This window comes from Sciurus carolinensis, chromosome 10, assembly GCF_902686445.1.
Source record: "Sciurus carolinensis chromosome 10, mSciCar1.2, whole genome shotgun sequence".
Classification (NCBI taxonomy): domain Eukaryota; kingdom Metazoa; phylum Chordata; class Mammalia; order Rodentia; family Sciuridae; genus Sciurus; species Sciurus carolinensis.
In genome coordinates, this window is record NC_062222.1 from 59835763 (window position 1) to 59850515 (window position 14753).

The following is a 14753-nucleotide window of genomic DNA, read 5'->3' on the forward strand; positions in this document are numbered from 1 at the left end:
CATCCAACCACCACGTGGAGGTTTGTCGTCATCACACAGTTAGCCAGAGGCTTCTTTATAGGATGGTGCAGGCATTTTGAATTACTCCCGAGGGCGTGGCCATCATCATTGGAAGGGCAGCTCCCTTCCTGAGACACCTACAGGAGGCTAGAGGACCTTTGACAAGATTCAGGAGCCAAGAAGAGGAGGTATTGAGAGACTTGGGACCAACTCAGAGCCACTGGGGAATACACCCCACCTGAAGGTCACCACCCCTAGAAGGCCAGCTTTCTAGTGGAGCACTGCATTATCAAGTTCCTCCAAGACTTCAGGCTAATGAAGGCTAAGAGGTGAGTTATTGGAAATCTACAGAGACAATATTAGTCAAAAGAGGAAGTTTGCAATATCCCAGAGTTTCACTACTAGAGGGGTAGATATCTGAGCAATATGAGAAAACAAGGGATGAAAATGTCCCAAACAAACCTAGATGGTATAGCAATGAAATCCAATGACAGCGTGGCAGAAAAAATGTCAGAAAGGGAGTTCAGAATGTACATAATCAAAATGATCAGGGAAGCAAACAAGATGAAAGAGCAAATACAGGCATTGAAGGATGAGATTAAAGAGCAAATGCAGGCATTGAATGATTGCACCAATTGACAGTTAAAACAGCAAATACAGGAAGCAAAAGATCATTTCAATAAAGAGTTAGAGATACTGAAAAAAAAAATAAACAGAAATCCTTGAAATGAAGGAAACAATAAACCAAATTAAAAACTCCATAGAAAGCATAACCAATAGGATAGAACACCTGCAAGACAGAAACTCAGATATCGAAGACAAAATATTTACTTTTGAAAACAAAGTTGACCAAACAGAGAAGATGGTAAGAAATCATGAACAGAATCCACAAGAACTATGGGATATCATGAAAAGGCCAAATTTAAGAATTATTGGGATTGAGGAAGGCTTAGAGAAACAAACCAAAGGAATGAACAATCTATCCAATGAAATAATATCAGAAAATTTTCCAAATCTGAAGAATGAAATGGAAAATCAAGTTCAAGAGGCTTATAGGACTCCAAATACACAAAATTACAATAGACCCACACCAAGGCACATTATAATGAAAATACCTAACATACAAAATAAAGACAGAATTTTAAAGGCTGCAAGAGAAAAGAATCAAATTCATTCAGGGGGGGAAACAATAAGGATATCAGCAGATTTTTCAATCCAGACCCTAAAAGCTAGAAGGGCCAAGAACAACATTTTTCAAGTTCTGAAAGAAAATGGATGCCAACCAAGAATCTTATACCCAGCAAAGCTTACCTTCAGATTTGACAATGAAATAAAATCCTTCCATGATAAACAAAAACTAAAAGAATTTACAAATAGAAAGCCAGCACTACAGAACATTCTCAGCAAATACTCCATGACGAAGAAATGAAAAACAACAATGTAAATCAGCAAAGGGAGGAACTACCCTAAAGAAACAAACAAATAAGGGAGAAATCAAGTCGTGTCAAAAAAAAAAAATGAGCCAAATGACCGGGAATACAAATCATATCTCAATAATAACCCTGAATGTTAATGGCCTGAACTAATCAATCAAAAGGCATAGACTGGCAGATTGGATTAAAAAGAAAGATCCAACAATTTGCTGCCTGCAAGAGACTCATCTCATAGAAAGAGATACCCACAGACTAAAGGTGAAAGAATGGGAAAAACATACCATGCACATGGACACAGCAAAAAAAGTCAGAGTATCCATTCTCCTATCAGATAATGTGGACTTCAAGCCAAAGTTAGTCAGAAGAGAGAAAGAAGGACATTTCATACTGCTTAAGGAAAGCATAAGTCAGCAAGACATAACAATCATAAATACCTATGCCCCAAACATTGGCTCATCCATGTACGTCAAACAAATCCTTCTCAATGCCAGAAATCAAATAGACCACAACATAATAATACTAGGTGATTTTAACACACCTCTCTCACCACTGGACAGATCTTCCAAACAAAAATTGAACAAAGAAACCATAGATCTCAATAACACAATCAATAATTTAGACTCAACAGACATTTATAGAATATACCATACAACAAAGAGCACTCTCTTCTCAGCAGCACATGGATCTTTCTCTAAAATAGACCATATATTATGCCACAAAGCTACTGTTAGCAAGTACAAGAAGATAGAGATACTACCTTGTATTCTATCAGATCATAATGGATTGAAATTAGAAATAAATGACAGAGTAAAAACCAGAAACTACTCCAATACCTGGAGATTAAATAATACTCTATTGTATGGTGAATGGATAACAGAAGATATCAGGAAGGAAATTTAAAAATTCTTAGAGGTAAATGAGAACAAAGAAACAACATATCAAAATCTTTGGGATACTATGAAAGCAGTTTTTAGAGGAAAATTTATTTCATGGAGCGCATTGAATAAAAGAAGAGGAAAATCAACAAATAAACAACCTAACAGTACTGCTCAAAGCCCCAGAAAAAGAAGAACAGAGCAACAGCAAAAGTAGTAAAAGACAGGAAATAGTTAAAGTCAGAGCTGAAATCCACAAGATTGAAACAAAAGAAACAATCGAAAAAATTGACTAAATAGTTGGTTCTTTGAAAAAATAAACAAAATTCATAAATCCTTTGCCACACTAACAAAGAGAAGGAGAGAGAAAACTCAAATTACTAAAATTTGGAATGAACAAGGAAATATCACAACAGACATGATTGAAATACAAAACATAATTAGAAACTATTTTGGAAAATCTATACTCCAACAAAATAGAAAATCTCGAAGACATCAACAGGTTTTAGAGACATATGAATTACCTAAACTGAACGAGAAGGACATACACAATTTAAATAGATCAATTTCAAGTAATGAAATAGAAGTCATCAAAAGCCTACCAACAAAGAAAAGTCCAGGACCAGATGGGTTCTTAGTCAAGTTCTACAAAACCTTTAAAGAAGAGCTCATTCCAATACTTCTCAAAGTACAACATTGGGATGATTATGTCACTTGAGGATTTTGGCTTCTTGTAAAAATTTTAATTTCAATTCCTAGAAAAGATCTTCTTTTCATGTTTTAATAGCAACATGAATTTTATCCTTTAATGACCCCTAAAATATGTCCTCACAATTTCCCTTGCCCAGTTATTCACCTAATGTGATATCTTCATGATTGAGAACCCATTTCTTATTCTACTAATTATGGTCATATGGACACCATGATGTTCTTTATTGGAACATTACTATTTTTTCAATTTAAAAAATTGAGATATTCGCCATTTTAAAGTGTACAATTCAGTGGTTTTTAGTATATTCATTATATTGTGCAATCATCACCACTAGTCTCAGAACATTTCTCTCACCTCAAAAAGAAGCCCCATGTGTGTTAGCAGTCAGTCTTAATTCTCCCCTTCTCCAATCCCTGAAACCACTAATGTACTTTCTATGGATTTGCCTATTTTGGACATTTCATATGAATGGAATCATGCAATACTATGGCCTTTGGTGTCCGGGTTCTTTCACTTAGCATCATGTTTTCAAGATTCATCCATGTTGTAGCATGTATCAGTACTCCATTCCTTTTCATAGGTAAATAATATTCCATTGTATGAATGTGTATCGTATTTTGTTTGTCCATTCATCAGTTGATGGACAGGAACAATGACTTTAAGTATTAAATTGTAAGTTCAACATCAGTGTATCCGTAATTATAATTGATAATGTCAAGATTAATACATGGTGTGAAGAGAATACTGTGTAGAAATGATAATGTAAATTATTTGTCAGCATTTCATGCAAGTGTGATTATTTTCTAAGGCCCCTTCTAGCTCTGGTTTTATGAAATATGTGAATGTAGCATTTTCATAAATAAAGTTTAATGTGTTAAGCATTAGTTTAAAATTTGAAAAGAAAAAAAAAGGCATTCAGGAAATAGTTGTTTCAAATCTTTAGCAAACTCTCCTATAAGGGGGAAAAATAAATACAATAGAAAACATACCTCAGACATTTAAGATAGTACAATACTTTAATATTATAATCAAGAAAAAAATATTCATGAGAGAAAACATATGAATCAATTATTGCCAGGAATGTAGATGCTAAAATGTTACCTAAGAATATTAAACATAGTACATATATATATATATATATTATTACATAGTACTATTATATTACTATTACATATTGCATTACTATTATAACATAGTACATATATATTATATATAAATTATAATAAAATTGAGTTTATCCCAGAAATACATGAATATTTACCACTGTAAACTTAGCATTATACTTCACTACTTTAACGAATCAAAGGAAAAACACTTAGGAGCTTTTCTAAAGACACAGGTAAAGTGCATTTTAAAAAATCAGTATCTAATCTTGATAAAAACTCTTAGTAAACTAGAAAGTTGCCTAAGTCACATACAAGTCTTATCAATGAATCAATGGATTAACTAATACAAGGCAAACAGGTGCTGATATTATTGCTGTATCATGACTTTATATTTCAAATTGTAAAGAATAAGATTAATCTTAAATACAGTTTCAACAGCTTAATTTACATGAACTTAAAAAAATTCAATTGCTACAAATAGACATATAAAAGTTGCTACTAATTATAAACTATCTCCATTAAGGGATTGTTCAGGAAGAAATAGTAGAGTCTCTATTATGGTAGATTATATTTAAAGGTTAACTAAGAATTTCCCTTTTTCTTCATGTTTATTAGGTCTTAACGTAACACTTCACATGCTCAAAGTTCCTAACAACCATTTTTGCTATTTGTTGCAACATTACCTGGAAATATTCAAAAGAAGTAATGTAAGTTGTCCAAGACATCACAGTATATTTGCACTGGTGTTCAGAATACACATTACTTAAAATTAACCCCTTTCTCGAATCCTCTTTTCCTACCTCATATATGTTCATGACAATTTTATATGACTCATTTCACTAATAGGCTAGCTTAAATTTATTGTTTAGAAAGCAAGCTTCCCTTTTTCATTTGCAAATAAAGCTTGTTTACTCTGTTTTATAAATCTCAATTCTGACATATATTAATATTTACTATATGCCATTACAACATATATAAATATGTGTAAATAGTCACTATATATCACTAAATGGGAATATTTAGAGATAAAGAGAAAAGGAACTATGAAATTTAAAATGCAGTCCACATAGTGTTTTCTAGTTTTCCTTTAGGGTATGTGTATAGAAGGGGTCATATTAATGTTCTCATCTATGATGAAAATTATGAGGTGTGTTTCAGGTGAAATTTGGTTATATCATTAAAATTTTAGCCATTTAACTTGTCAGACATGAATATAATTATTAAGACAACTGAACATCAGTTGTGAAACCACAAAGACATCACAGAGCTTGCTAAACACAATTGAATAATGTGTATCTATATATTTTTGCCCATTGGCAAAATCTGTAATGAGTATAAAGTTGCTGTATTATGAAGTGCTGTTACTAAGTAATTAATTTTTTTATTGTCTTTGACCAAGGAGCATACACATATGTTTAACTGTATCTATTGATGAAATACTTTTTCTTTAAGTATGAGTGACTGTCTTTCCACACCGAATGCCTCATAACAACCTTGGTACGTTCATTTTGTAATTGTAGTTTATTTGATCAGTAAAATGCCTTGTAATGCTGTTTCAGTGCTATTCATGAGGTCATCACTGAATGCTTACTTTGAATAAGGTACCATTATGGCTCCATCACTCACACGGAGCAAGTCAGACAAGGCACTGTCCTCAAAGATTGTCTTACAGAAGAGAGAGAAATCCCACTCCAGAGGAAGAAAAAATAATAGAATATTATTTTCTCAGATATCAAGAAGAAAAACAAATAGGAAAATGCAGCTGAATTTGAGGAATCCTATAGCCTACTGGTTGAGGGAGACTTCCCTGATGATATTTTAACTTTAGACCCAAAGTACAGAAAACAAAAAATTATTTGAAGATCCAAGAATGAAAGATTTCCAGGCAGAGGGAACAGATAGTGCAAAAGCCCTAAGATCAGACATTGTCATTTCTGAGAAACCAAAATAACAGCGTGCAGCTTCAGTGAACAACATGGCTACAAGCGAAGTGGAGACAGGCGGGAGATACACTTGGTTAACATAGAGAAATTGTTTCCGGCCCTTGCTGTGTACATCAGGACAAAGCCCCGCAGCATGACAGCGTTTAGAAATTGAGCAGAGGAGAGGAACCCAAATATCAGGCAGAGATAAAATGGCCAGGGAGGCTATAGAAAAACCAAGGAAAATAATCAATGAAGTCAGGAAATGAAACGTTGAAGAAAGAACAGGGAGTGGTTAGCTGTGCCAAACACTTGTGATATAAGAACAGAGAAGAGCTAGCAGGGTGATTTTAAAAGAGAATCCCAGCTGAAAAAGAGGAACGCCAAGAACAAAAGGGGGAAAAGAAGAAATAGGAAGTAGTTTGAACTGACAGATTAGAACTCTTAATGGTAATTTAAAAAACGGATTTAACAGGAATCCTGCGTAATAGCTGGGAGGAAATTGAAATTTAAGAGGTGCCTCAGAGATAATAGTTAATTATTTTGAGAATGCTGATACTAAAAGGGGGAAAGGATGGCAGATAGGGGGAATAGGGAATGACTAAATTTTTGTTGACCCGATTTTAGTTTTAGTTTTTGTTTTTTTTTAAATAGGAGAAATTATAGCACATTTAAATACATAACGGATAGCTGTTATGTTGGATAGACACACCTCCTCAACTTCATTAACATTCCTGTCTCTTGACTCCTTGTCAGCTACTGCTACAGCAGACCCATTTCACTTAGGTCCATACAGTTTGGTGATAAAATTTCACTGTTCCTGCACAGTGAGACTAATCAGTCATTTGCCATTTGCTCTCAGTTTCTGGTTCTTTCTTTCTGAACTGAATACAGCACCACAATACAGTGCCACAGGTCTGTGTTCCCAAGCACCCACCAAGGGGGCCAAATAACGAAGCCTGAATTTGTGTGTGTGTGTGTGTGTATGTGTGTGTGTGTGTGTGTGTGTGTGTGTGTTTGGGGAGGTGTGGATGTAACTTTCTGTGGGTGAAAATCCGATGGCCAAGACACAGTAGTCCTTGTCTTTCTCCTTCTGATGGACAGCAACAAGGTATAATTTCTGCAAATAGATTCCTGCAGATGTCTAGTGGAATGAGGTCAATCAGAGGAGTCTGCCAAGTGCTCCGTTTTGTCTTAAGGGTAATAGCAAAGCAATGACCTGCCATTAGTGCATCGTCCAGCACGATTTCCTTGCTTTTCCTTCAGGGCTTTGGTTTCCTGGCCCTTAGGCTCCTTGCCTTGGCGGTGCATCTCTTAAATAAAGATTAGTCCCCTTCTTCAGTTCACTTGCTTTCTTGCAAACCCAGACTAAGAAAGTTGCATATAAAAAATGATATTCAGGTGTGCACTATTTTTGGATTCCTTCAGTGTTCTTCCATTTCTACTGTTTGCGGAAACTTTTGAAATAGTTGTATTTCTATAATTATGTTTTAATATTTAATGGAATTCCTGCATCCAAATGTTTAAAAATATTTCTGTTCTTATCTGTTTAGTCAAATTTAGTGGCATTTAGAAATTCATTGTCATGCAGCAAAATAAAAAAAAACTCATTTAAAAATTATAGCCAATAATACATTAGAAGTGAAATCAGGAGTTTACTAAATATTCTTATCTGTAAAAACGATATATTAAAAACATTTTTATTACACTTCAATCAATCATGAGTACCTTTCTTCTGTTCATTTTGGTTATATTTCCCCATTATGAGAAGATTATATTCTTATTTTTGAAAACTTAAAAAACACAATTGTGTTGATAAAAGAAAATGATGAAATGCTAGTCTGCTACTTTTTTATATACATTTGATGTATGCTTTATACAGCTGGAACATGCTATATGTGATGATAGAATGTTTTCCTTTAATAGAATATGGACAATTATTGTTAAAATCTCTATAAATCCAATTTTATATACTAAATAACTTAAACATTCCTTGATCTTATTTTGAACTTCAGCTATACTAAGTACAATAAATGTACCATATTTACAGATGATTATCTTTGAGTTATTTTCTTAGATAAGATTTCCAGACTATACTGTTTAGGCACTGATACCTTTATATGATTGCTGCTAAATACAATCAAATTTCTTTCTAAAAATTTGTCCTAACTTACATATCAATAGAAGAAAATGATTATTTTACTACATAATTTTCAATATTTTATATAATATTTTAAATAACTACTATATTTGTTTAAAAAATGACTTGCTTAAATGTCATTCTAGTACAAATACAGAATTTGCTAGTGCAAATAGAATTTGTTAAAGCTTTTAACCTTTTGTATTTCATTATTTTTAATGTTAACTACATACCTACATACTTCTTGTCAATTATTGTTAATAATGTTTGCCAACTTATAATTTATATCTTTGTAGTTTGCCATAATAAAGTTTCTCATAGGTATCATTCATTCTAATTGTGTTTCTTTTGAGTCTTCTATCAGTAATTTCACACTAACAGTAATCTCCCCTGTGACAAAAAGGACAAATATATTTTTCCTAAGTTCCTAGAGTTTGTTATTCATTAAGCACTTCAATTCAACTAAAACTTAATTTGGCATGGTTTGGTATGTTATCTAAATTTATTTGTTTAAAATACAGTTAACACATTTTTCTAATTGCTTTTTTTAAAACCCCATTGATTAGTGAATTTCTTTTTTATTATATTTAAAATTTATATAGTTAGTTTGTATAGTTATGTTTATTTTAGGTTTTTCTCCCATTTTATGCTATTTATTCTGTCTTTTCTTGAGAATGAACCTAATTGCAAAATTTTGATATGTAATAAAACTGTCCCAGATTATTTTTATTTATTTTAAACTATTTTCAAAACTTTTCTTCATTCTTTCTTATTCAATTTAAGCACAAGAACAATTTTTTCCAATTATAAAGTAAAAACTATTTTGCTCTTCAGATTCACTGAAGAAACAAATTTCTTTATAATATTCTGCCTTCCTACCCAGGGATATGCCACCACTGCATTAAATCTTTTTATCTCTCAGAAAATTTACCAAATGTTCTATTTGCTATATTTTTTTACCTTTAAGAGATTCCTTGCTCCAGCCTTTAGAGCATTAGTAGCTTGAAATTCAAATATGCTTATAAAGTTAATACAAAAGCATTAAGTTAAAGCTGATTTTGCCCAGGATAGCAGTAGAATTTTTCAAACTTACCCAAGATGCAAATTCAAGTTCATGGGATAATGAACTAAAAGTTGGAAATTTAATATTTTAGATCATAAGAGCACTGTATTCATGATATAGTCATCTCCCTCTAAAAATTTTTTTCGAGAAAACATGATGTTTTTTTCTGAATGACAAAGTCCCAATGTGTGTTGCTGGTGATAGTGCCAATCAGAAGCGGTCTTCTGAAGGGAGTCAATCTATTCTGGAGCAAGCATGATGTTACAACTTACACATTCAGTGCTCCTCAATGATTTCATCATTGTGAATTGGTGATGGGTTACTTTAATCTTTATGGCACTTGGAAAGAAGAAGCAGTACAATTTCTATGGAGCAATGTCCCTTTAGAATTTCATGTGTTCCTTTCACCACAAGTAAATTAGCCATGACTGAGTTTTCGAAGAGACAAAGGGGAAAGATGTCCTCTTGATGCTGTCAGCATTTCTAGAAGGTTGAATCCTAACAGCTGAAGTGGAGATGATGAATTACATCATCATTGCTGACCAATCAAGCAGAGGAAAGGGCCAAGACAGGAAAGAATGCTTTAGCCTTTTGTATTTATCTTTTTGTTTTTTTTTTTAATTCACATTGTACTTATTTTGAAAAATGTCACAAAGATTCTGTTGAAGTTGTACCTCTAGGGACAACTTTGCTTCAAGTTTCTTTGTTACATTTATTGAGAAGCTACCAGAGGGAAGAAAACATGTAAGAAATTTTAACAATAAAATAAAAAACACTTTTCTACCTTCCCAATAATGTTAAAACTTTCTAAAGTTCAAGAGAAAAGTTCAAGAGAATGCTTCAGATTTGTTCCTCCACGTTTCTATAAAGGCACCAATCCAGGAAAAATAAAATCAATTAGAAGGTCACCATTTTAAAGTCAACAGCATCAGAACTACTACTATAAATGAGGAGATGTCATACAAAGGATTTTCCATCAAGCAATGCTAGACGGTCTTCATAAATGTAATGTTTTCACTTTTGTAAAAGGAAAAAGCTAGGATAAAAATTTTATTTTTTTCAATAAAAAACTTTCTGATTCAAAAAATAAATTCTTTAGAGAAGTTTCTCAATTGTAGAACTTTAATAATGATATAAATGATGTCAAGTACAACATTATATGATAAACATAAGTGAATTAATGTAAAATAAGTGAAGGAGTTTGAGGGGAGAGATCTACTTCCCTAGGGAAGTAGAAAGGATTCATTTGATGGCAAAGAAAAATGCTCACAAGGAAATATAGATACACTAAAAAGAGGTAATCCTAGCAACAGCTAATAAAACAAACTAGGAGCAGACACAGAAATGACTTGGCTTAAGAATGGTTTCCATTGGCAGCAAATTAAAGTCCATGTAGACAGCATCTATCATCAGCAAGACTCAAAGCAGAGAACAGGAAGTCAATAAAAAAGAACAGACACTGTCAGTGACTATATTTCTAAAACTCATTGACTTCTCTGGTACAAAAAGGTGCCCAATAAATGGTGAATAAATAGCTGCACTGATCCTTTCATTCAACATCTAGTACGTAACTAACTAAATAAAAGCAGGATGCAAAGTGCTATGGTTTCTGCCATCTGAGAACTCACATTGAATCAAGGAGAAGACTATGATAACCTTCTAGATTAGACTTTTTCCACTTTGCAGTGTTCAATGACTCCTTCTCAACAATATTGTTGTTATGTTGAAACTGGATATCTTCTCATATCCTACCATTCTATCATCTGCTTCTCTAATGTTTAACTTCTAATGCAGTTAATGTTTAACTTGTAATGCACTGACTTCATTCTCTCTCATTTCCATATCCCCCATTCCCATGTCTACCTAAAACATTTTATTTATGTACTTTAAATGCTCTTTTAATACTCCATACTATGGTTTTGATAAGGTGTGAGCATGTACCCCAAAGAATCAGTTATTGGAGGCTTGATCCTCAGTGTGGAGTTGAAAGGTAATGAGAAATTTCAAGAGATGGAAACTAGTGGGGGTTCTTAGGTCACTGGGTGAGGTATCCTTTGAAATGATTAAAGTAGCTCTCATGAGACCTCTAAGCTCCTTGAAGAGTAAGCCCAACCCTTGATTTTTTCTCTGGCTTCTTTGTGATGTGCTTACTCTTTCCTTCTTGCATATCTGTGCTTCTGCCATTTACCAAGAGGTCCTCACCACAGCTGAGCTGGTTCCAGTGCCACACCATGGATGTCTAGATCTATGACCTAAAAGAAATCTGTTTATAAAATTATTCTGCCTCAGGCATTTTGTTTTAGTAACCAATAAATGTACTAATACATGTGACTTTAGAATGTGAACTATATATTAAATTTATCCACTTCCAAACTGCCCACTCTTAAACCATTAACAATTTAAAAACAAGAACTCCATCTCAATGTATCCTCCTAAAACCCCAGTAAACTGTCTTGCATATAATATATTTTTTAATCATTTAGAAATGGGTGACCTATTAAGAAAGAAAGAGCAAATTACGGATACTGTCTGTAATACTTTCCTTACCTGGAACCCTTCACTACCACCATCAATCCTTCTTTTTCTTAACCACATTTCAGATCAGAGCTTAGACATAACTGTCAAGATTTCATGCATACCATGTATGGACTAGGTCTTCTTTAAAATGCTCTCTTTTCCCAAATAACATATATCATACCATATTTAAATCACCAGTACTTACTTAAATACCATAGTACTCTCTAAGTACTCCAAGACTCCAGTGATATCCATCTTATTTAGCACTGGATCCCTGGCCCTTAGGTTACTGTATCATACTGCTAGTTATAGAATACTGCTTGATATGTTTATATCAAGTAAATAAATTCCCCTAACAAAAATGAAGAGTTTTGAGGAAAAAAATATCTACTTCCCTATTCAACAGGATTCATTTGAATCCTAACATATACACATATCTTTATAACAACAAATGAGTGGGTGGATGGATAAATGCCAAGGTAAAAGACTTGGTGAGGGAAGGGAATGTAAACCACCAGACAATAAGCCAGATGTAACATACAGTGTTCTAGGAGATATAAATAGATCTAGTTCATGGATGGTGCGGGCTTTTGGAATGCCCACATTTATTAAAGTATTGAAATAGCTATTACTACAGGACACCAAAAGTTGATTAGAATCTCCTCCTTTGACAAGTTGAAAAACTAGCCATTGACACTTCCTATCTACATTTTATATGCCTACGCCTATTTAATTTTTAATTCACACAATTTTGAGGTTTCTAATGCTCAATTTGAGCTAAACTAAGCACGCACTGTTTGTCGTTGTGTGATTAACATATCCAGTATTTTAGTGTGTTGGTGTCAGAGGGCATTTCTTCCATATTCCCACAGTTCACCATATTGAGCACTCTTCAGTTTGCATCTAATGTTGAGAGTGTGCAGCCTTACTGTACTCCCTTTGCAGAGATGGAGTAAAACCTCCACTCAACCTTTATTTGGAATGTCTAGACTGATGATGCCACCTGTACACACATTAAGAAGGTATGAAAAAGGATTATCACTCACACAATGAGGTTTTCTTGGGAGAGAAGACTGGCCTCCAAGCAGTCTTAAAAATGGCTTAAAGAGAGCAGGGAAAGATGACTAGCCTGTGGTTGATGGTAATTAGGCATTCCCCAGGGTCAGCAAGATTTGAGTTTTTATTCAGTCCCAACATAGGGAGCCCCTGGGCTTTTTTATTAGTTTTCTCAGGTGTGGTACAGAATGGAAGGAGAGTTCTGGGGCTTAAAAGTTGCCTGGAGTTAAGTACTAAAAGTGAAATGAGGCTATATTACTCTTCTTTGCCTACATGTGTTTATTAATGTATTCATTTTGTAAATAAAAGAGAATTTTACATTTGTCAAGGACTAGACTATGGCAATATAAAATCTTTTAATAGAAAATCAGTGATTAAGCATGGTTAGAAATTCTATGTTTTCAAATTTTGGTTAAAAATATCTATGCACCTTTTCAGTCACTTTTAAGCCAACATTGTAGCCCAGGACATGGAGGTGTAAGTAGAATGGCTCCAAAAGTATCTCATAGTGTTCTCTAGTTTCATGGTTATCTAATTTAGTAAACTCATCAATAGTGGCACATATGCAATTAGTACTTTGGACATTTTCTTTTTTTTATTACCATCATATAAAAGACAAAATTATTTTATATAATAAACATGCAACAATCGGTAATAATATTTATTTTATGTATCTATTCTGCAGTTTAAAATAAGCATTTCACAATTTCATTTGAATTTCCTACCAACAACACATCTTCTTACTGCACACACAAAGGAACAATTTCATTTGCTGCCTCACTTTAAATTTGGTCTCATTTGACTAAATGAGTTCACACTGTGCACTCTAACAATTTAGATATCTTTATTATATAATAAGCATAATACCTTTGATCTCCAGTTCCCATGAAGAGTTTAGCCAACATACATGGTACATGTACCTTAATACAACATTCTCTGAACAGTGATTTCAAGACATTATAGGTTAAGAATGGAGGATAAAAATTTATATAGATAGAACATATATTTTCTATTACAAGTTATAAATATTGAATAAGTTATCACTTTTTTCCAAACTCAGAGGGTCTAAAAGTCTTTGTGAATAATCAAGTTAATGATTTTTCCTTGTGTATGTCACATGGATGTGCTATTATTTTTTACAACTAGTTTTGATGACAGTGTTAGAGTTGATGTAGGGGAATATATCTAGCATTAATGTATAAATGTGAAAATATCTATATCATGTTACCAGAAGTCTTATGTGACTAACCAAGGTTGACCCAAAAAAGAAATAATTATCTGCATACAAGTTGTAAATCCAGAGAAAATCAAAATTTTTGAACCATTCATAGGCTGAAAAATCTGAGCTAAAATCTGATATTGTAAAGCAAACATAAGCATAAATGTTGCCTTAAAAATCAATATCATGCTAAGTGAAGTAAGTCAATCCCAAAAAGCCAAAGGCTGAATGTTTTCCCTGATAAGTGGATGATGATATATAATGGGGGTGGAGGGGTGGGGAGTGAGAGAAGAACGGAGGAACTTTAGATTACATAGAGGGAAATGAGAGGGAGGAGGGTATGAAAAAATCATAGAATGAGACAGACATCATTACTCTATGTACATGTGTGATTACATGAATGGTATGAATCTACATTGTGTACAATCATAGAAACGAAATAATGTAGCCCATTTGTGTACAATGAATCAAAATGCAGTCTGCAAAAAATTTAAAAATGAATAATTAATTAAAACAAAATAAAATAAAATAAAAATTTTCTCCTAAAAAAATTAATGATGCCTAAGTTGGAGTCTCATATCTGTAACTGCTTACTTCTGACATTTATAATCATATTACATTAAGCTAATAATCACTTTGGATTTATAAATATGCATTATTTCCAAATAAGTATATATGTACTTTTCTATTGATTCTTATCTACAATGAGT